The sequence below is a fragment of the Neopelma chrysocephalum genome, unplaced genomic scaffold (genome assembly GCF_003984885.1).
Source record: "Neopelma chrysocephalum unplaced genomic scaffold, ASM398488v2 Primary Assembly neopelma1_323, whole genome shotgun sequence".
Taxonomy (NCBI): Eukaryota; Metazoa; Chordata; class Aves; order Passeriformes; family Pipridae; genus Neopelma; species Neopelma chrysocephalum.
In genome coordinates, this window is record NW_020897986.1 from 1403435 (window position 1) to 1425692 (window position 22258).

At 40.0% G+C, this 22258-nt stretch overlaps 1 protein-coding gene across 1 annotated transcript in view; it reads right to left on the reverse strand.

Moving 5' to 3' along the window:
- Positions 1-22258, reverse strand: part of MPPED2 (metallophosphoesterase domain containing 2) — a 101212-nt gene that overhangs the window by 24127 nt on the left and 54827 nt on the right. The gene's annotated exons all lie outside the window — the stretch shown is intronic.

Genomic DNA, 22258 nt, shown 5'->3' on the forward strand with positions numbered 1-22258 from the left:
TCCTCAGAACATTCTCATTTAAGGAGGCATGAACTAAATACTCTATAAAAACTAAACAAAAAATTAGAGGATTACCCTCAATGCCTCCTACATACAGGGCCAGTAACTCTATGCACTCATGCAGAAATGCACATATATGTAACCTAGTCCATGTGTTTTTTCATATATACTTACATACTTTTATAAACAAGAGGCTACATTATATGCTACGCAATTATAATCAGGAAAAAAGCTGCATAAAAAAAAAATGAGCATGATTTGGCACGTTCAAGTAATTTAACATACTTGCATATCAAAACACACAAGTCCTTATCAAATTTCCTTCATCAAGTCTTAGAGGTGCTCAACTTCTGCCTGTAAATATGAATTTATGAAGGGAAGAGCAGTATTTAATTTTCTCTTCCTGCCTAGTTGCTTAATTGCAACTCGTATTTGGCCAGATGAATTAGCAAAGTGTTTAAAGCACAAGCTAAGGCTGGCTGTCATCAGGAATGAGTTTTCCACAGTGCTTAACACTTTTCAGTGATTAAACCACTGCCACGATATCCTTGCAGAGGTAGCTTGATTTCTTACAATGCATCAGGAACAAATATGACCTGTTTTTAATAGCTACAGTGCATGCAAGTCTACTCATACAAGAGTCCTTGTCAGCTAAATTTAGGTGTTCAGGAGTCAAATGTTTGGCACAAGCTATTTTCCCTGGCATGGATTGCAGGTGCTGCTTTCTGTCCCCTTTAATGAAAAAAAAAAGGGAGCTGAGGAACCCTTGCTCAGCTTCAACTCGTAAATTTAAATAAAAAAAAAAAAAAAGCGCCATCAAACCTCCAACCCCAAAACCAAAAATTTGCTGTACCTTAAGGGACATCATACGTTATATAAAATAAAAACTTCTGTAAAAATGTGATGAGATAGGTGTTTGTTCACATGAGCACGCATGTATATATACAGCATACAAAATTTGACACCTAAAAAATATATATATATCAACTGCTGGCAATATTGAAAACCCTTCAGCATGTTTCTTCTTTGAAAGTGTGCAGTGCTTCTAAGAAGGCAACTGTGATACTGCTTTTAAGCTATTTTAGTAAGGGCCCTTGACAAGCTTCACATAAAATATTCAGCATTGATGCTTTCAAGTCCACACAATTTAACTTAAAAAGCTCTCCCTTCTTCAGCCCACGTTGTAAATAGGTTTATTATAAAGGTGGCGTGTGGATTAGATGCTTTCCCTTACCCTTCCCACCTGCCTTCCTCAAGTGTGATTGTATTGGGCTGCATCACAAACTCAAGTAAAAATCAAAAAAAATTTCCTTTTAGAATTAAAATTATTTATTTAAAGTTGTAATTGGTTTTAAGAAATTTGGAACAATTTCACATACCGTTTCAAATAGCTATGTTTACATCTCCAACAATTAACTGTGCAGCTGAAAAGCAGCTGGAATTAAAAGGGTGCTGCATTTATTTAGTCCTCTAGTACAAAACTTTATTGGTCATGTCTTTATTGGGAAGAATTTGTCTTCTAAATTAACTTTTGAAATTACATCCTGGCTTCACAGAACTGTGGAACCAGTGCTACTGATTTCAGAGGGAGCTGACTTTCATCCCTAATCTTTGATTTTTATCTGAATAACGAACCAATAACCTGCTCAATGTAAGGAAGTTCTTAAAATAATACACTGAAATACTGGAAAACATCTATGCTGTGGAAAAAACAGCATTCATGTAACTTTTCCGACTACAGCTGCAACGAAGGACCCTTTGCAGGCATAAAGCAAAAGCCATTTTCAAATTCTTACAGGCCTGGAGACTTCAATGTGTTTTTCTAACCTATTTAGGTGCCCAAGCTGTCATCAAGATGGAGCCATGCTTGAGCCTGCATGTTGTGTTTCTTAATGTAAATCTGCAGCCCTGAGTCGGGCAGATTTCCAAGTACAATATTTAAATTTTTCTCATCTGTTGCCCAAGAACTTCAGTATCAAACACATGATTTAAAGCCTACTGAGATCAGTGGGAAAATCCTATTGGCTTCAACGAGCTTTGGATGAGACTCAGAGGACCACAGTTATCTAGGGCTGAAAAATGCATCTAGTGAGCTCTAAGCTCAGCATCAAAACTCCAAGTTATCTCAGTTTTCCTCTCAACTTTTCTACATTCCAATCCCAAACTATACCAGCATTTTCTTTATTTGAAAATCTGTTGTGTCCTCTTTTCTTCTCTGTTTGGTACATTTGGGAATTTTACCCTTGACAACAGAACTTCATGATAAAATAGAGACCAATAACACTTTTAACTTCTACTCGTGTTATGCAAAGACATTTTAACTGCTGTTGAACTCAAGCTATAGGAAATGGTGATTTCAAACTGGACTTGATATGGAGAATTGAGATATTTCCTATAAATATTTTAGATGGTAATTCTATTCTTCCCAAAGAGAAAATGACTTAATTATCAGAGCCTTCTGCTCGCACTATTCATGGGAGCAGATACACTTTTTAACACATTTAAAGATATTAAATTATGAAAACCAGTTCACACGGGGTAACTATCAGAGATAATTATTTGATAGTTCATTATGATGACTACAGTACATTTATTTATAATAAGTGCCATGTTTTACACCCTGACACCAAAATCAGACACTGCTTCATGGCCAAAGAAGTCTCCTCTGGCACCAGCAGATGGAAAATCACCACAACCTGTTAATCCAGTCCCGTTCCAACCCAGACCTGCTCCTCTTTGTTGTATCAATATTGCACAGCCACTGCAATCAGGTTCCTTGTCCAAAGCCTCCTGGTCACTCTGCTGTCTCACAAGAGCTGTGTGTGCTCTGCACAGGGGTAAGTATTATTTGCCATTCTCTGTGTTTTATAATCTACCATTTAACCTTTAAACGTGTGTTTACCAAAGCCTCTAGGAGCACAGTGTCTTTCTTTAGCTGGAGAATACCAGGCACACAACGCAAGGTTTATACACTAACTTCTGCTTGACTGCAAAATATATCAAAACAGAGCGAGCCCCTGTTTATCCTGGGGGGGAACAATGACCTTCTGTCTTCTCACCCCAGATCTGACAGTCGTTTATAGAGACTGAAACTTCATCTCCCACTGAAAGGAGGAGAGGTCTTCCCAACGATTTGAAGTGTATCAAGATTTAACTGAGATGAATATTGGCAGCACGTTTACTGCAGAGTTATTGCAAAACTCATTTCATTAATGATAATGATACTAAAACACTGGAAATCCATCAAGGTAGAATCAGAAAGACCAATGTTTGCTGAAGTCAATGCAAAGATGGAAGCAAGCTCTGGATCTTACTTTGCTTACAAAGCACCATCTTCTTTGGAGCTAATGAAATTTTACACAAAGGATTAGAGGCATGTTACCAATTATTTACATAAAATCCCCACAGAATAAAATGTAAAAAGAGTAAATATGAATGGCGAAAACACAGTGAGGAAGCGGGAAGAGACCCAAGATCATTTTTCCACAAACACACACCATTACTGACGCTCATTCAGGAGAGCTGCTTGTAACAAATGAAACTTTTCCCACCAAAATTTGCAGGGTGGATTCCTCTCCTTACTTTCAGCAACCTCACACACATTTGAGAAATCAAGCACAGTCTGCAAACTTTAATTCAAGCTTTACCATCAGCCCTTCAATCCTGCACGATTCCCCACGTGCATCCCACCAGAAGCCACAGAGCAGCAGCACGAAATGATCTTCTGCTCTGAGCCCAAGGAGCTCCCTGGTAGCTGCTGGGCTACCTTGGGGGCAGCTGTTTTAAGGAATTACCAAGCTAATGAAAAAAAATCTGGTTTCTGGGGACAGAATATCAAGAATAAGCGGTTTCTGTTCCTTTCCAACGTTTGCCCTTTCTTGTCAGCTATTGCTGAAGTAAAATGAATTCACCTGAACTGTAACCATCAGGGTAAGGTGAGAGGAAAGTGCAATATTATTAGGACCAAAGTATTACATGAAAGCTGTGATATGAAAGTCACAACCCCCTCCACCCCCACTATTTATTCCAAGTAGAATAACATCTTTGCTCACACCAATATTCACCTCCTTGTCATTTTAAGAGGGGGGAAAAAAAAGTGAGACCAACTTTTAAATTAACTTACATACCACGCCTCCAGAAATGATTAATACTTCTTGAAAGGATAGTTAAGAACAGTAAAAAAAAGAAAAAACTAGATCACTGTAACTGGGCACAATTTCTTCTCAAACCAACCCCAAACAGAAAGAATTGCTCACGGTGTAAGGTCATCTGCTACAAATTTATCACCACCTAAGGTTTTTAATGCACAATTCAGCACGGTGCTTCTGTGTGAAATGCCAGTGCCCGCGACAGGTAGGCTGGAAAACACAAGGACCTCCTGTTGCAGAAATAAGAGGCAAACAGGAAAACCTGTGAGGGATCCCTGGGGAAGACTCAACTGCAGTGCCTGCTTGCCATCAGCCCCGATGGATTGAATCCATCAGCACAAGCACCACCCGCTCCCACGAGCTCCTTCAGGCTCTGTCAGGAGCACCACAGCTCTCCAGAAGTTGCAGCTGGACATAAAACTCACCAAATTAACCTCAGTCTGCATTAGCTGTGTTCTAGAAGGAACCACATGGCTCTGGAAGCAGAGAAACCTTGAAGTTCAGCAGGTTTTGTTTGCAGTGAGTGGGATGGCTCCTTATTATTTGTTGCTAGTTTTCAGCATTCACGGTGGAAGAACGCTGACGCCTTCACTCTTTTATCGCTTGCAAAAGGCATTCGAGCCTCCAAAAAATATTTTAAGGCTTTACTGATGGGTTGCTTTCCTGCGCAATTTATTTTAAATAAGTTTCCATGGGAAAGGGGTATTTTGGAACGCACACAATCAGAACAATTAACGACCAAAATTAAAATAAAACCTCGCGGTGGAAGGGCCATTCAAAATCTGCAGCACGTTGTCAGCGCGACCTTCTCACTAAACATAAACCTGGGTGTCATAAGCAGCTGCAACCCCAAGTACAATAGGGGGGGGAAAAAGGCTCTGCACTAAGTAGAAGAGCACCTTGACATGTGCTTCTCTTCGCAGACTTGCAGCAGAAATTAAGATCCGAAAAACAAACGGTGGTGGGGATACACAAACTTACGTTTTACTGAATTAACGTGGATTTTTATTTTGAGTCTTCACATAATAAATTATAGTTTGTGTTAAGTACGTGATTGCTGTGTTGGACAGTTAATTATTTTTAACATTTGCCTGAAGGTGTAACTACCCACATGAAGTGTACCCTTACAGTAATATATTAAAATCATTAATATCTTAAAAGATAAGCAATATTTAATTGGTCCTGAAGTTAAAAGTCAAGCCACTTAACTGACAGAAGTCCCCGAATAAGATGTTAGAATCATGATTTGCTGGGAAAAGATTTTTACAGGATTCATTTCTGCTTTTCTAGAAGACAAAGTATTTTTTATTTCAGTCCACACAAGAAGTTCATAATAATGTTTGATTAAAATGAAAAAGAAAAATCACCAAAAAAATGGGAATCAGAAAAGCAAAAGTACCACCTGCAATTTATGAATAAAAATTAAGTATAAAACACTATGTCCATTATCTCTGCAATCTTGAAAGACTGGCTTGACCAGGAACAATAGATCAGTTTAAAAACTGAGACAAAGCCAATACTTTGTCTTATAAGATAAAATTTGCTGTAATGAACTTTTCTTTATGCATTTAGAAGTTCTAAGGTAGTTTTATTCTGGTAAGAGAATGCATTTTAAACCATTCTCTATGTTCATTTATAAATTAATTCTAACAATTTGCATCAAAAGACAGCTTGAATTCACGAAAAAAAAGAAGAGATTAAAAAGCATAATTCATGACTTTATAATCAGAAAAATTTTAAGTGTACACACAAAAAACATAAAGTGTAAAAATGTTAATGTATAATAAGCTACACTGTTATTTAAATAAGAGTCTGTAGCATAAAAAAAAAAATGAAATGCTGCCAATCAGTGACAATCAACTTTCTTCAGATAAATAATTGCTTGTAGATTTTTACGAAGCAAAATAACAAAAGCAAGAGTAAAGCTAATTAAAAAAAAAATCACTTAGACTTAAACCAGCCCACCCTGTGGCAAAAATAAACTCTTTTACAAACGGGGGCAACTTGGCAAACGGTAACATTTATTTTTCATCCGCTCCTGAGGCTTTCTATAAGTGACACTGTCTAAATAATCTTTCTGCAGCTCTTTTACGGTGCCATCCAATGCTGCACTTCCCACAGGGTGCCCTGGCTCTGCACCTCAGCCCTGTTTATCCACCTTATCAGCTCAGGAAGAAATTTCGGCAAAACTCTTCCTCTGGTCACCGATATCTCTGGGAACCGAACCCATTAAGATATTTGTGACCCCTACTCATGCTATTTTAACTGTCTGTTGTACAGGAAGGAACTGATAAAAATAGGATTACAATGCCCTTACAGATGAACTAGCAGGAGGCTTGATTGTGATTGATGCCTGAATAAATATACAATAACAGGCCCTACATTTCAACACTGCTTTTGATAAAAGGTAAGAAGCAGTGTCGGTTTTCACCGCCTGGACTGCAGGACTCTTTTCTCACATACCTGGGAAGTGCCTTTCATTGAAGATTGAATCTTCTACTCTTAGTCTGATTTTAAATAGAGAGCGGGAGGTGCATTATTAGTAGGTAGGAATGAATATTAGCATTATTTTGTGAGGTACAAAGATGCATTTCTTCCCACAGGTGCTTATGTGTGGCCCACCCCCAAGTTCAAATGAAGGTCTGAATCCCTTTGAAGTCTCAATAACTTCCCCACAGATGATCAGTGCCAAGGTGAACACATTGAAAAAATAAGGCAGCATCATAACAGCTCTGTGAAAAACAAATGGGCTGGACGTGGAGTTTGGGGTGGGGAGAGGAAGGCTGGGATTGTCCAGGTCTTTATCAACTCATGTCTGCCTTGGGAGAAAAAGTTTTCAACAGTCATTCAGGCACAAGCTTAGTCTGGGGAACAGTTTCTCTAGGAAAAGCACGAGCCCACCCATTGCTGGAGTTGGACAGCAACAGGAGAGCACAGTATTCCTAGCAAACAATGTCAGATGGTTTTCCCAGCAAACAATGTCAGATGGTTTTCCCTGACTGTTTACTGCAGTACAGACTGAAGCCTTTCAATTCTTTTAATCTTTCTTAATCAATTAATTTTTAATGAGTGATGCATTTACCACCCAAACCAGAAATTTCAGGAAGTAAACTCAGAGCACCGTTTTTATTAACCTTCCTCTTTTTGGAGAAGAGGGCTTCAAGTGTCCTGAAATCACACGTTATCAGCTCCCACTTCAAGTAACACAGCTATCTACTCCACTTCAACAGTACATCAAATACGCCCCTTCTTATCCTGCAAAAAATAGACACCTACTTAGCTTTCCAGTGCAGTGATCCAGCCAAGTGCTCCAGCAAGTACACAAACTTCAAGCGGGCAAACACTCCCTCTGGCTCCTTTGAAATCATTCAAGGAAGTAAATCAGCATCTGCTCAGTACCTTGCTGGATCATCTTGCTAAAAATAAGTTAACAGCCATACTTGGCACTTCCAAAGTGTTTCATGTGCAGAAACTACTGCTGAAATGGCAATCAGGTAACTATTACTGGCCTTATTTTGTGGATGGAGGAATTAAGGCAAAGAAACCACTTAGTTTATTTCCTGCCCCTCGTACAATGAGGCAGCATCAGAGCTGGGACTCCCTTTCCTGTTCCCTCATCCACGTGCTCCATCCTTCTTGGCACCCATGTGTTCCTCTTAACTGAAGGCACAGTCAGCACATCCAGCAGCTGTCCAGCAGTCTGCAAACAAACTTCAAAAATTCAGTTCCACCTACTCCTACAGCCTGCAGCAATTAATACAGATCAAATACTAAAATTAGCCCAACCCTCCTGCAGTGAGCAGGGACACATTCAACTAGGTCAGGTTGCTCAGGGCCCCATCCAACCTGGCTTTGATTGTTTCCAGGGATGGGGCACCTACCAGCTCTCTGGGCAGCCTGTGCCAGTGTTTCACTACACACCAAACTCCATCACTCACTATTCATTATCAGAAGATCTTACTGAAGTAGTAATTCTGTTCTGAACTCATCATTTAACAAGACAGTAAATACCATTTTAGTGTACCTGGCCCTAGAGCAGAACTCTACCAAACCCCCGAACTCCAAACGAAAGCACTGCAGCAAGAAGATGCAAAGCATTTAACCCAGTATAAACTTGACCAGTTCAAAATTTGGAGCACACACTTCATATTTTATACCCTGGGGAATGAAACAGAAATCCATCTGACTTGGAGGAAGCTTGTGTCGGGGGGTCACATGGCAGAGCTCAGACCCAGTATGACCGATCGTGGAACTGGGATTAAGCTGTGCTCCAGCCTCCCTTCCCTTCCCAGTTTTCAGTGGCATTTAAATGCTTGCAGGGTGACATCAAAATCTCTGTGTTTAAAGTCATTTAATACAGCATCTCACTGCTCAGGGAGAAGCAAGAAATCCTATCTCCAAGTGGTCAGTGATGCGTGAGCACCGTGTACACCACCAGCTCGTTTGTTCAGACTGCAGAGCTGCCCAGCCCTAACCAACCAAGAGGTGGTAACAAGTGCTCTGGTTTTATGTTCCTATAGCTCTGGATTAGCACAGTCCAAAGCCAGGGCTGTGACCCATATTTTAATACCTTTTCTTCTCCCAGATGTGATGATTTGGTGGTGTTTTGAGCAGCACGCCGCTCCAGCCAAGGCAGGACAAAAAACTCTCCATGCTACAATTTGTAATGTAAAAATGGGTTTCTGCACAGCTTGTAAAATCAAGCCAAACATACATATGAGAAAGTGAAATCTTCCCAAGCTTGGTTTCATTCAACTGCTGACGACACAACTAGTTATTCAAGTCTATACAGACACACACACACGATGTAAATGGAAAAGGTCGTGAAGCAAAAGATTTTTCCTATTACAATTTAAAATATCTTTGAATTGGAATGAAAAATAAATTCAGTGCACTACTAACCAAATGATACATACCCTCAAGCTGCACAGCAAGAAAGCACTTAAACCCACATTGAACTTAAGCAAACAGATAAATCTTACAAATTCACAAGGATGAAAGTGTGCACTTAAAATTCAGGCAAGAGTTTACTATTGCTTTTGCAAACAGGTGAATGAAATTTCAAGTAGACATATATATACACATATATGTTCTATATACGAATATAGAATATATATTTATATATCCATATAAAACATTACAAAATAACAAAGCTCTGCCCATCACAACTGCAGACAAATAAGCAACAGACAGTTCAAAGGTTGAAATATTAACAGAAGAATTCCATCTGCAGTAGTTTTGTATTTAAAAATCAAAACCTGGAGAAGCAGTGAGGAACGTGGCACTGATCAGCACACTGAGAATCACGGAGCAATACTGAGAATCATCTCCTAGTAAGTCTAAATTCAGCACAGAATAAAATTATGGTGTAATTGGGGTGGGGGGTGGGTGGGGGTGGAGGAGGTGTAATTGCTCTAAGAAAGGAGAATTATAGCTACTCAGCTGCCAAGATCTCGAAGTGCTCCAAAACCACAGCTCTATTTCATCACATTTAATTTTTGTACATACATTAAATCCAGCCAAGTCAGTAGATTAAAATAATATAGTAGATTGTATCAACCCAGACTTTGGCAAAATGTGACACAATCCCTTTTCAAAATCCTAAAATTGGCTTGCTTGGGAGGACTATCACACGCCTGAATAGTGGCTAAAGGGCTATAAATAAATAGATTGCAGCAGCACAAGGGAGGTGCTAGCAGATTGCCACAGGGATTGGTATTAGGATCAGTTTTATTTAACATCTTTATTAATGATCTGGAAGAACGGGTAAACAGTGCATTAATTAAATTCACAGATTTCAATACAGTGAGAAGTGTTATAAACATGACAGTGGGGAAAGAAATTATGCAAAATGAGATTAGAAACACTGAGATAAGTAAGAAAAGGGGATTCCTTCTGAAAAAAAAGCAGGCTAATACATCCGAGGAGAATTAAAAAACACAAATAAGCAGTGAGAGGAAGAAACCCAAAACCTGTGAAGCAAAAACAAGAGACCTAGGGGCAGCAGCTGTCAGCGATTTGTGTATGAACCTGCAATATGAATGAGGAAAAGAATAAAATTATCTGGGCTGCACACGTGGATGGATCACGACATTGCAGCGTGATGCAAGCCTGGAGCTCCTGCAGAGGCAGTGGAACATGCAGTCACCATCAGTGTTCCAACCAGCCAAGGATCTCCCCTCAACATACTGCAGAATTCTGCAGTTTGGTCCTAAGCCTCTGTGAAAATTAAAAAAATAAATAAATAAAAAAGCCAACCCAGAAAACCGACCAACCAAAACCCAATACCCAGGAATATAAACCACCTCATCAGAAACAGCGAAGAGGGAAAGAGAAAAATCTGAAAGGATTACAAAGACTGAGTGTATAAAGTAGCTGACACAGGGCTGGAAAAGTACAAAACCAAACATCATGAAGGATACAAGAAATCTTTGGGTTCATTTCAGCAAACATGGCACAATTTGCGTTTTTTTTTTTACTTAAATAAACATAGAAAGCATATAAGCAGAATACTAGGTCCCATTAGCAACACCTACACTACACAGAGGAACAATCTCAGGAAGAATTAACTAAAACTGTTTTTTCTTCATTCATTAAAACTGGGCATAATATTAAAAAATACAGTGTAGGAGACAATCCTGCAATAGCAAAACAATTTAATGGGTCTTTTCCATCTCTAACTCCAATGATTCCTTAAAAGACAATAAGCAGAGAGACAACCCTCTGCAAAATTAAATCACTGGAAATCAACCAGAGAATGAAAATTAAATCACAGTAAAGTATTTTCTTCTTTGTAAGCATTAGCATTAATCACATGCAAAAGTAAAATATTAGTTAATTTGATTCCCTGTGCCTTCCAGACTCTGGTCGAAATGAATCAATGCAGGAAGACTGATTTCTCTGATAATTGGGGAAATGGTAAGGAGGGACAAGAAGAAGAAAGAAAAAAAAATTGAACAGTAGAAATAGCTGGTGAAAATGAAATTACCCAAAGCAGACTAGAGAAAACCACGCTAGAGCACCTATTTCTCTTGCATTCCTATTAAGAACAATATATGTAAAATTTCACAGTGGGGGCTTTGAAACAGTGTCATCCAACTATGGCTAGAATTGGAAAAAAAAAAAAAATCACCTTGGAGTGTACAGACTATTAGTAATTTGTTTAAGTGACTGTTATTACTGTCCTGGAAGCCTCTGCTGGACAACGGCTTTACCCCACGACACCTTCTGGGGGTCAGCCCTCTGCCACACCTCGGGTTTGCTGCAGGGAGAAGGTGGTGCTATGTCAAAATCCCAGCTCCCCACACCCAGTAAAGAACGGGCATGGTGAATTCACAAGGCACAACAGGTTTGGCAACCCCTTCTCCTGAGCTGCTGTGCAACAAGCTCACTGGGGTGTGCACGAGCCGCTCCCTTGGCTGTTTCCACCGGGATCGTGTCAGGGATAACAGCACAACCACTCTGTGGCCGAGGGAGGGAGGCATCACTCCGGCACTTAAATCTGCTCTTTGGGCCACAGAAGGTCAGACTGGACAAACCACAGCCTAACCAAGCAGTTTGCAGCTGGGGGGGGGAGGCAGCACAGAGCCTTTCAAACCGGCTTGAAACCGTACGGGACCAGTTCTGAGCGCGGCCAACAAGAATTCAGGTGCAGATGCTGCTGGACGCCCAGACTGGGCCAGTTTTGCAAACGCTGGTTATTTGAGCTTGTACACTAGAGAAATTAATGCCTGTGCTATGGGGAGTACAGGAAAAATGGACATGACCACAGTGAGAGGCGAGCAGAGCAGCTGAGACAAATCCTGCTGCCTTTGGTGCCAGCGTTTTTTTCCAGCCAGCAGCCTGAGTTCTTTAGTTCAGTGACAGACTTTATCGAGCTGGCAAAGAGATACGCCATCAACATAACAAAAACTTTTTAAAAAATAAAAATAAAACCGAAGGAACAATACAGAAAAAAAATAACTGGGGGTCTGGTTTGTTTCTTTTGATGCATTTTAAAATATATGCTTTCCTCCTACAGGGGAGAAATACTGTATTTAATTAGAAGCATAAATCATTACACTTTTATAGTTAGCAATTTCTTCTTTAGTGAAACTACATTATTTTCGCACTACACATGCTGTTTATTGTCCAAATTTTATTATAAGTTCTAATAATTGAAGTGTTACAGAACAGTTCAGTTTGTGGGGTTTTTTTTTGTTTCTATTAAACCAACTCTTAGATTATTCTTTTGTTATATACACACCAGCAGAAATACGTCTGGCTTTCCACTTGCAGCAGAAAATATGCACTATCTTAAATGACCCTCTGAACGTTATGGGGATAGACTTATCTTCAAAATTCTGAAAAGAGTTTAAAACTTAGCCCCATCTATGAGCAAAGTCATTGAATTTTAGTCCTGGTACTTGAAGATGGGGAGGTTCTTCACATTCAGAGCGCAGGTAACCAGCGGTTCTGCTGCGACAGGACCCGTCCTGCAGCTGCACATTCGCCCTCTACCAACACCAAGCCACAAATGTCACTTAACTTCAGCCATTTTCTACAGGACTGCAATTATTTTCCTCTCTGTATTTTCCCCACCCCACAGCAACACAATCAAGATGTAAACACAAAGAAAGTGCAGCAGACACCTCACTGATTTCACTGCCATTTAAGACAACCCCAGCAGCTCTGTGCTGTGGGCTGATGAGGAAAGCACGTTAAGCACTTGCAACAGAACATCCAAGTAGACCTGTTTTGCAGCCTGATTAATAGAAACAACCTCTGAGGACTAATCACAAGTCGAGCCCTGTTTTGTAGATTAATAGAACAAAGGCACAAGAGAATAGGGAAGGTTACAGGACTGGAATATAAATAAGAAAAGGTGTGCATTCCAGGCAGATCGACTGCTAGTAATTATCAGCTAAAGGCACATCCTTACGGTGAGGTCTCGCTGTTCTGGGCTAAAGGAGCTCATTTCCAGACAGACAACAGGTCTCTGTGTCTCTGAATATTTTATCTCCAAAATTCACAAAACAACAACAGCAAAACCCTTCTCTGAAACAAATCACACCTTCAGATCACTCTTTCAGTACCACTTAAGTTTCTGTTGGTGTTAGGTGACGTTAAAAGTTTGCAGGAACCATCCTTTTCAGTTATACCTACGTGGATCAGCAAATACCACATTGGCACGTAATGAATGACTGTTACTCAAAACACTGCAATATGGTAGTGGATGCTACGACCCAGCAGAGATCCCACATACCCCATCTGACCCTGCCAGGAGGTGTTGCTGCTGCTCCTGCTGCACCACCCCAGCCAGCAGGTTTTGCTGGTCCTGAGCAGGATTCCACTGCTTGAGAAAAAGGTACTCAGCCAGAGGTAAGTGTCCTACAAATAAATCCCTCTGAAATGAAATGCAAAATAAAGTACATTTTTTTCATTACCTGATTGTTCAGCAACGATTTAAAGTTGTGCATGAACTACGTGCAGTGCCTGCACAAGTTCCATGTGGAAAACGATGGAACTGTTTCATGCCTCTGAGGAAAATTCCTTCTCTGCTTTTGAAAGTATTCATTTTGATGGGCCATAACGGAATGTAGGCAAGATAATGGCAACACAAAATGCTGTGTCTGTACCTGCTTCAAAGTTCAAGAACAACTGCAGGTATCACCCATAGCCAGCTCTTCATTAAACACGTGCAATCTGCTCTCCAAAATCCTGAATGAACTGAAGTCCTTCTGACTTCAGGAAGGATGAATTTCTTATTTTATGAGAGAGAGTATCTCTTTATCTACAAACAGATTAAACATTTTCAGAGTGATTTATACTTTGTTTATATATTAAATGTATATATTTTATATATATACATATTTACATATAAAAATACTCTCGCAATTCCTAGCTTTTCCCAAAGTTCCACCTCTGCCAATGCTATACATACAAGAACATAAGCTCTTGAACTGTATAAATCTAGGAATTTATAAAAAAGGATCTGCAGGCTAGGCAATGGAAGACAATCTTCCTTAAAATGGCACTTTACAGGTTTATCAAGAAATACAAAACTTTTGTTATATTCATAAACAGAAGAGGGAGACAAACCTACTAAGAACCGAAAAACCAAATTCAGGCACCCATAACCCTGGCAATTACGGTGTATCAGGGCATTCCATATTAAAGTCAGGAACACTTTAGGACTACAGCTTTCAGACTAGCACTCAGTTTGCCTTGCTCCTCCTTTTCCTTGCAGTGCAGGCCATGGAAGTGTCCCAAGCAGCCCAGATGGAACACCCAGAGAGGTGTTAAAGAGAACACCTTTCTTGAAGTTTATTACATTCCCAGTTTTGAAAACAAGATGCATTAAAATCTGTGCCAGGAAAAGGAGACTGAAAGACAGCCTTCTTTCTTACATAAAGCTTCCTTATATAAAGTTTGAGGCAAGACACAATCTGTAAATATATTCCCAAGGTACAAACCCATAAACCTGACTCAAGAGAGCAATACACACTTAGCAGCTGCAAATATCAGGTTTTTTTTCAGTAAAACACACTGGTTCATGTATGCACAGAAAGAAACTGGCTTTTTGAAGAACCAGACCACACAACCTTCTTGTCAGCTCTACCCATCCTGCAAACGCTGCCAGAGCAGCAAAACTGAAGGTGAGAGCTCCCTAGAAGCAGAGGACAGACTGGCTGGCAGATCTGCAGATACAATACTCAAGTTCTCACGTTACTTGCAAAATGAATCCGATGGCACAGTTGTCAGATGATTTCAAATCACGACAAGATCGTTTTCGAGGCAGCGTGATTTCCTTTGTCAAAGTAGCCACAGGCACAGGGTTTCCAAGCACAATACACGTGCCAGTGTGTAAGACAAACAGCTAAGCTGCACATCTATTAAGGAGTGCTGTGTTTAGTGCTCATTTAACGTGCTGAAGAACACAGAATGGAGTGAGTAACTCCCAATACTTTCTCCCATGCACACTGCACGCAGACCATATAATGATGTCCTGCTCTGTGCAAAATTAACAGAGGAGGCAGAAGGGTGTTGTGGCTCGTGAGGCCTTCTGTACTTGCTCCAGGGTGTGTGCAACTCTGGCACAGCTGTGAAGGCACAGTGATAAGCTGTTGGCATCTTCCTGCTTGTAAACCACTGCTAAAGCCTTCTCTGCGTGCCCGTACACAAACGTGGCTCTCAGCAACATTGAGATTTTCCTACTTTACTAGCAGAGTTAGAAATGTCAGCAACCCTCACGTTTTAGATGTGCACAAACCATAACATAGACCAGAATCTGAGCATTTTAGTGGTGGTTATAAATACCCAAAAGTCTCACAGTGATTTTCAGCTGAATCCGTGAGTGTTGACCACCACTGAAATAAGGTGCCAGATCTATTCTACTGAACAGATTCTCATGAAAATCTGATGAATGCAGTTGTCACTCTTGACCTTTATGTTTATGCTCAGATTCACGATCGGTGGTCTCTTATTTGAAGTGCATGGGCAATTTTTGCTTTATTTCATAGCCTCTGTGAATTACTTTAAGCATTTTATACACATATCAGGGTAAAGTTAGCATTCTGATCAATAAGTATTAGATAAATACGACCCAAATCATCTTGAAGTCAGTCATGAAAAATCCTTCCCTTCACTGGGAGCTAACAAAATCTAGTCACTTACTATTTGACTTACTTTTGGATTAAAAACAAAATCCAGCTTTTCAAATATAATTGCTTCTCCCTTTCTATTGCATTTTATCACCATCACATCACGTGAGCTTTACTGTTAACCCTACCTGAACTGCTGTAAGTTCTTCCACCTTTTTTCCTGTTTGTCCTGAATAGATGAACTGTGAAGCAAAGCACCTGTAGACTACATCTGTCTCCCATACCTGACAGTACCCAGGACAAGCACAACCACCTTCTTCCCTGTCACCCCCTCCACCCCAATCTCATTCATTTCACCGCACCTTGCAAAGGCACTTGGAAGTATCCTTGTTTTTCCAATTAACCCAGCAAGGCTGAAAATATGTAGATCTGTATGCAACTGATAATTACATAATTTAATTCAAGCTTATTATCAATCTCATGGAGTCAGTGAAACCACCCAGGTCCCAAAGTTGGCACCCTCAGGTGCTGAAGTGGGGCATTTTCACAACATTTTCCCAGTGTGCCCTGTGAAGGTATCAGCCTGTGTACTCTCTTCTCAGTCAGGGTCAGCCCCTGACTTAGAAATGATCCGTGCATTTTAAACTGGCAGCACTGCTGATAACTCCCCAACAAACGCACTGATGTGTTTTTTGATCTCAGTATCCTGCTGGAAACACATACACATGTTCATGCACCAGGTGCCCACCAAGCTGCTCTATAAGTCCCCCTTCTCAGCTGGACAGGGGACAGAAAAAGATGGAAAATGACTTGTAAGTTGAGATAAGGCAATTTACTAAAGCAAAAGTGTGTGCACGCACCATAAGCACAGAGGGGAAAAAATAATTATTCTCTACTTCCCATCAGCAAGTGATGTTCAGCCACCTCCCAGGAAGCAGGGCAAATGTTGTAAATAACAAATGCCCCCCCCTCCTCCTTTTCTTAGCTTTTATATCTGAGCTGACCACATACGGTATGGAACATCCCTCTGGTCAGTCTGGGTCAGCTGGCTTAGCTGTGTCCCTTCCCAGGATCTTGCCCACACCCAGCCTACTGACTGGGGCTGAAATGTTGCAGAAAACAGTGCTGATGCTGTGCCAGCTCAGCTCAGCAGTAGCCAAAACACTGTGGTGCGTTATCAACACCTTTCCAGCTACCAGTGCAGAGCACAGCACTGTGAGTGAGGGCTGCTGTGTGGGAAATGAACTGCATCTCAGCCAGACCCAACACACACTGCATGGTCCTTCCAGAGACACAGCCCTCACATAACCTCCCTACCCACACAGCAAAGTCTTGGTGTGCCACTTAGTTCCTCACTGGAGTCCTGGTTGCTCTGGCTCACCAGCTCCTCCAGAGAGCCCTGAACCTCCTCCTGCTCTGTGCTCCAGCAGCCAGGCCCTGGCTTGCACCCACCCACCCATCCTCCAACAGGCTCTTTTTGCCTGTCACTCAAAGCATCCACCTGCTCCCTAATTCTTCTTGCTTAGGGCACAGGGGAAATGAAGCAAAGGAAGTAATGAGGCTTGAAGAGCACCGTCCAATCCAAAATCCATTCTGATGTCAGCTCGACAAAGCTGAAGCCCCTCTCTTACTTCTCTACTCTGCTGTTGGGAAGGTGGTTGTCCTAGAGTGAAGTAATTTTTCAGTTAACCTTAACAGCATGGTATTTTCAGCTTTGTCTTTCTTCCCTTCTGTACTGGGCCACCACAAAGAGGTACAGTGCACATGCAGGGGGAAGGAAATGGAAAAACAGGAGTCCCGAAGTGCAGAAGCTGCACAGAAGAATTTATTCAAGCGAGCATCAACACACAGCACTGAGTCCAACCCTGTGCAGAACAGCCTATCTCCACATTTGGGTTAATTTGAAAATTTCAGGAGTTTTGTAGTATTCTAGCTAATCCCTACCATTCCTAACTCCTGGCTGGGTGTGAATGCTTTCAGCCTGCTCCATGCACACAAATGCCACAGTGATCACTCTGTTAATCCAGTGTTCAGCAGAAGGAGAGCAAAAACTCCTTGTTCCTGAAGAGCTGGCAAGTAAAAACACACAAAACCAAAGCAAAACTACAAGTATAAGCCCAACTTCTGAGTTTTGTATGCACAACTTGGGCATCGAAATGACCTTGTTGCTGAGCAAATCACACTTCAACCTACGAGCAGGAGACCCCCATAAACAATCAGCCTAAAAACACCACAGCTCACGCTCATTCTGCCTCTGCCTTTTTTGCACAGCACCTACTGAACTCCAGGAAAATGGAGCAGGAATTAGAGAGCCAGAGCAGATTCCCACAATCATTTGTTCGGTACCGCTCTGAAGGAATTCAAATCCCTGTTTCCACCCTAGGAAAGATTAGAAAGAGTTAGGAGAGCCACCATTTTGTGTCTGTTTTAACTGGCTAGAATTCCACCCACTAACAGGAGCAGTTTGTTACACTAGTAATGAATACTCTAAAGTTCTTATTCCTGCTGAAGTCAAGCCTGAATAAAAGGTTAAGACTTCATGATCTGCCCCAGTGCCAGGATACAGAGCTTTCCAAAGAATTAGCTAGGAGAGGCTTGCATGACAGCATTAAAAATTACTTATGAGCTAGTATATTTAAAATTACAAACATTCCACTATTTATTTTAAAAAAAAAAAAAGAAGAAAAAAAAAGAAAGTAAACAGAACAATTTTTTACTTGGGAAGTGAATCTGATATCAAGGAGACCAAATTAAAATCAGTGACATTCCTATCAAGGCAAAAAATATAAACAAACCGCTGCAATTCTAGACTGGGGGGGAATTCATTCTTCAATCCTAAATGGAGAGACCTGGAGGATGAATGCCAAGAAAAATGAAACAGAAGCCTGCACCTTTAAACACAACCACACTGCAGTGGTGGTGTGTTTGTTTAACATACAGACAGGAGACTTCAGTCTTTGCCAATAATTTTCTCAGTTGCTGACTTCCAGTGCATGAATGCCAGAATTCCTGAAAAACTGGTACAACACCAACAGCCCTGTCCAGTCTCCCCTGGATTTCTCTCTACTAAATAGCAAAGAAGAACTTTATTGCTGAGTAGTCCGATTTCTATTCCTTCTTTTTTTAGGCACAAGCTAATTGCCAGCTAAGACTATGAAAATAAAAGAAATGAGATCCATTCCAACCCATCGGTGTTTCTGAATCCCATCATGTGAGTTGCCAATTGGTTTTCCAGTCCTCACGCTCAATATCTGCTGTTAATTTGCTTGCTATTTCAAGAACTTGAAGACTGTCAGCAAAATCCATGATGCATTACAAAACTTATAATTGGAAAGGAAAAAAAAAAACCTCTGACACTTTTCTGACAGGATAAACTGAGGGTCTGAAAACACTGATCAGAACAAGGCAGAGGTACTAACTTAGACCTACTAAAACATGACTGCAAATGAAGCAGAGAAAGAAACAGAGCAAGAAAAATAATTTCAAACTGATGTAAAACCATTTGATGAGACCCCCAAACTTAAGACAAGTCTAAAAAGAAAAGGAAAAGACTGCACAAAACATTGTTTTTAGAGGAGATGGCTGAAGCTGTCTCGACTTTCTTAAGGTTGCGTTATCTATGCCAATTAAAATTTTGCTTCTGAAAAAGAGTTAAGGCACTTCCTCTAGAGTTACTAAAAAAAGCAAATGAAAGCCTTGGCTTGGCAGAGGTGAGTGATAGTGAGCCGTTTGTTCTTGACCTCTGGATCACCCTACAGATCAAATTCTTGGACATAGGAAAAACCCACTAGTATTCATTAAAAGCAACTGGGAGGCCAGCTTTGTGCTTCTGTTCTTGAGACCTGAACAAGCTACAACTTGACAAACGTGCAGGATATTGCTGAACAATGCTGCTGTTCCTGTCAGGAGGGAAGAGCTTTATTCCCAGCTCCATTCAGGATGAATTGATTTTCATCACAATGATGCAAATCACAGATTTCAGTCGTTATTTAAATAATCGATTGTCATCTCTTACCTTTGTGGTGCTTTTCAGTTATTCCCATAAAGTTGATTCCGTTAACCATTCACATGCATTGATTTATATTGAATTAGCTTTTATACTACACGTTTTTCCTTCAAAAAAAGATACATCTAGGTACAGTTATCTAAACAAATATATAGCCTGAAAGTCCCAGATATTTAGCTTTACTTTTCTTTCTGCTAGATATGGGTGACATTTGCCCATATATTTTCGTAGCTAAAAATTATGTAAAGTATTGCTTTATTAGAGAGATTATTTTATACTTGCAGCTTTTGACATTTTTATGCAGAACAGAATTTAAAATCCACAAATAAGCCTACTGCCTCATTATTCATGAAATTAACTGCTATAAATCTCTCTGCACACAAAATAAACTTCATCAGAATACTTTTTCTTTTTAACTATTTTTGTCTTTCAAACAAGCCAAAAAAAAAAAAAAAGCTACCTGTAGAGCTGATCAGCAGAACAAAATAAAACAGCGAAAAATATTCTCCCTGAACAATTGTTTCTGTCAAAATGTGGTTTAAACAAATTCTGGCTCCAGTTAACTGCAGTTCTCTGGTGGTTTGAATGCTTTTAAAGCTTCATTAGAAAACAGACATTGTGAGAATATTTGTATCCAAATGTCTACAGCACACTAGAGTGAATTCAGTCCTTAGCATGGATGAACAATTTCAAATATAATCTAAAAAACCCAGACATATTTTAAAATAACATTTGAATTTAAATAAAACTTATTCACTTATGCATATTCAGCACCCGAAGCTGCAGTAAAAACAGACTGTCTCTCCTTAGTCTTTCACAGATACATCAGTATGACTTGTGCTCACATTTACTTCACAAAGGCAATTTTAAAATTTAAATTTTCATATATCCATCACTGTTTGTATTTTTTTTTGTCCTGTTTAATAAGTAGCCTCAATCTCAAATTTCCCAAGAGGAAAATATTTGCGTTGGAACCTTTAAGAGTTTTGACTGCATAAACTATCAATTATTTCCCCACCAAACAAGGCAGGTTCACAGCACAAAGTCAGGAGGAAGAGAGAGGAGGGGAATGTTTTTGTGGATTGTTATCTATAGACCAAATGGAAAATCTTCAGCCATTTTGCTCCTTCAAGGTACATCAAAGAATCCCCTATTTAAGGTGTGAAAATGTCAGTTACATTCTTCACCTCTGAAAATGAACAGAGCTCTGAATGCGATTTATGTCCCACCCTGGCACTTTTCTCTTTTAGGGGCTGATAGTCTTCTTTTCAACTTCCTTCCAGCTAATGCCATTAAATACTCTCAGAACCATAGGGCTAAATTCAAATTTTCTGCTCCTTAGAGGCTGTTGTTATGCACCACTGCACAATCCAATTGCAAATACACATGAATGCTCCCGTGTATTGTAAGTTATTTTTTACACACAAATTCTGCTAAATTGTAAGTTAGGAGGCACTACTTGAATTCTCTGAGGTCTTTAGAAAGCTTTCAGATGTACCACGAGTAATAACACGTAATGAATATGGACTGATATTTCTTTTCTGTAGTTACACTGAGTTGGCAATTTACATTTTCTAGATAGATTACTTACAGCCAGCCTTCCCAGCACTCTGGCAATTACTTCTTAGAAACCCCTGACAGGCTGAAACCTCCAGAATCACATCTGTTATTCTTGGTTTGATCCCTCTTTTTTAAATTAAAACCAGTAGCTTTATCAGCAAATGAGAATTTTTTTTCTTTTCCCTCTGGAAATACTTACAAAACTGCACATAAATTGAACACGCCAACTTATCTCGTTTTAGGGTTGGCGCATCTTCTGGGTTAATGACCAGTGTTCCATTTCTGTGACAGAACTAATTGAGGTAAGGAGCCCATAAATACACACAAAACCCCACAAATTCTCTTCCTTTGGGGGAGTCTGAAGATTTACAGAAGTAGAGAGAGATGTGATTGGAAGGGAAAGAGAAAAAAATTTAAGTGCTGACAGGCTTGTCTGATCATTCTGTCTCAGTTTCCAGGCACAGAACAGAATTAGAGCAGGTTTTTCTGATACCTGATGTGACTTTTCCCTCCTCTCAAACACCGGCTAAAATGCAAAAATCTAGTTGAATTTTCACATTTTCTAGGAACCATCATTATTTAAAAAAAAAAAAAAGAAAAAAAGAGAGAGAATGTATAGACAACACTACATCTTTATGCTCTGAACACAAACTGGCTGATTGATCTAAAAAGCTCTGCTGAAAACAGTAGCCTCAACTCCACATCAACAGTTGCTCAAAACATGCTTTTACAACAGTTTTTCACAGCTGAACACAAATGAAACATCCTTCGAGAGAGAAATCCGCACTTGGTTGGAGCTCAGTGTGCATTTCCAGGATTCTAGCTGCATTTGTCATGCATCACTAATCGGAAAAATCCAGTTATCAATGGATTATAGGAAAGAATAATTCAGGTTTGTCTTCCATGACTAGGTCAGAATACATATGCCATTCACTTTTTACGGCTAAAACAACTCCGTACCT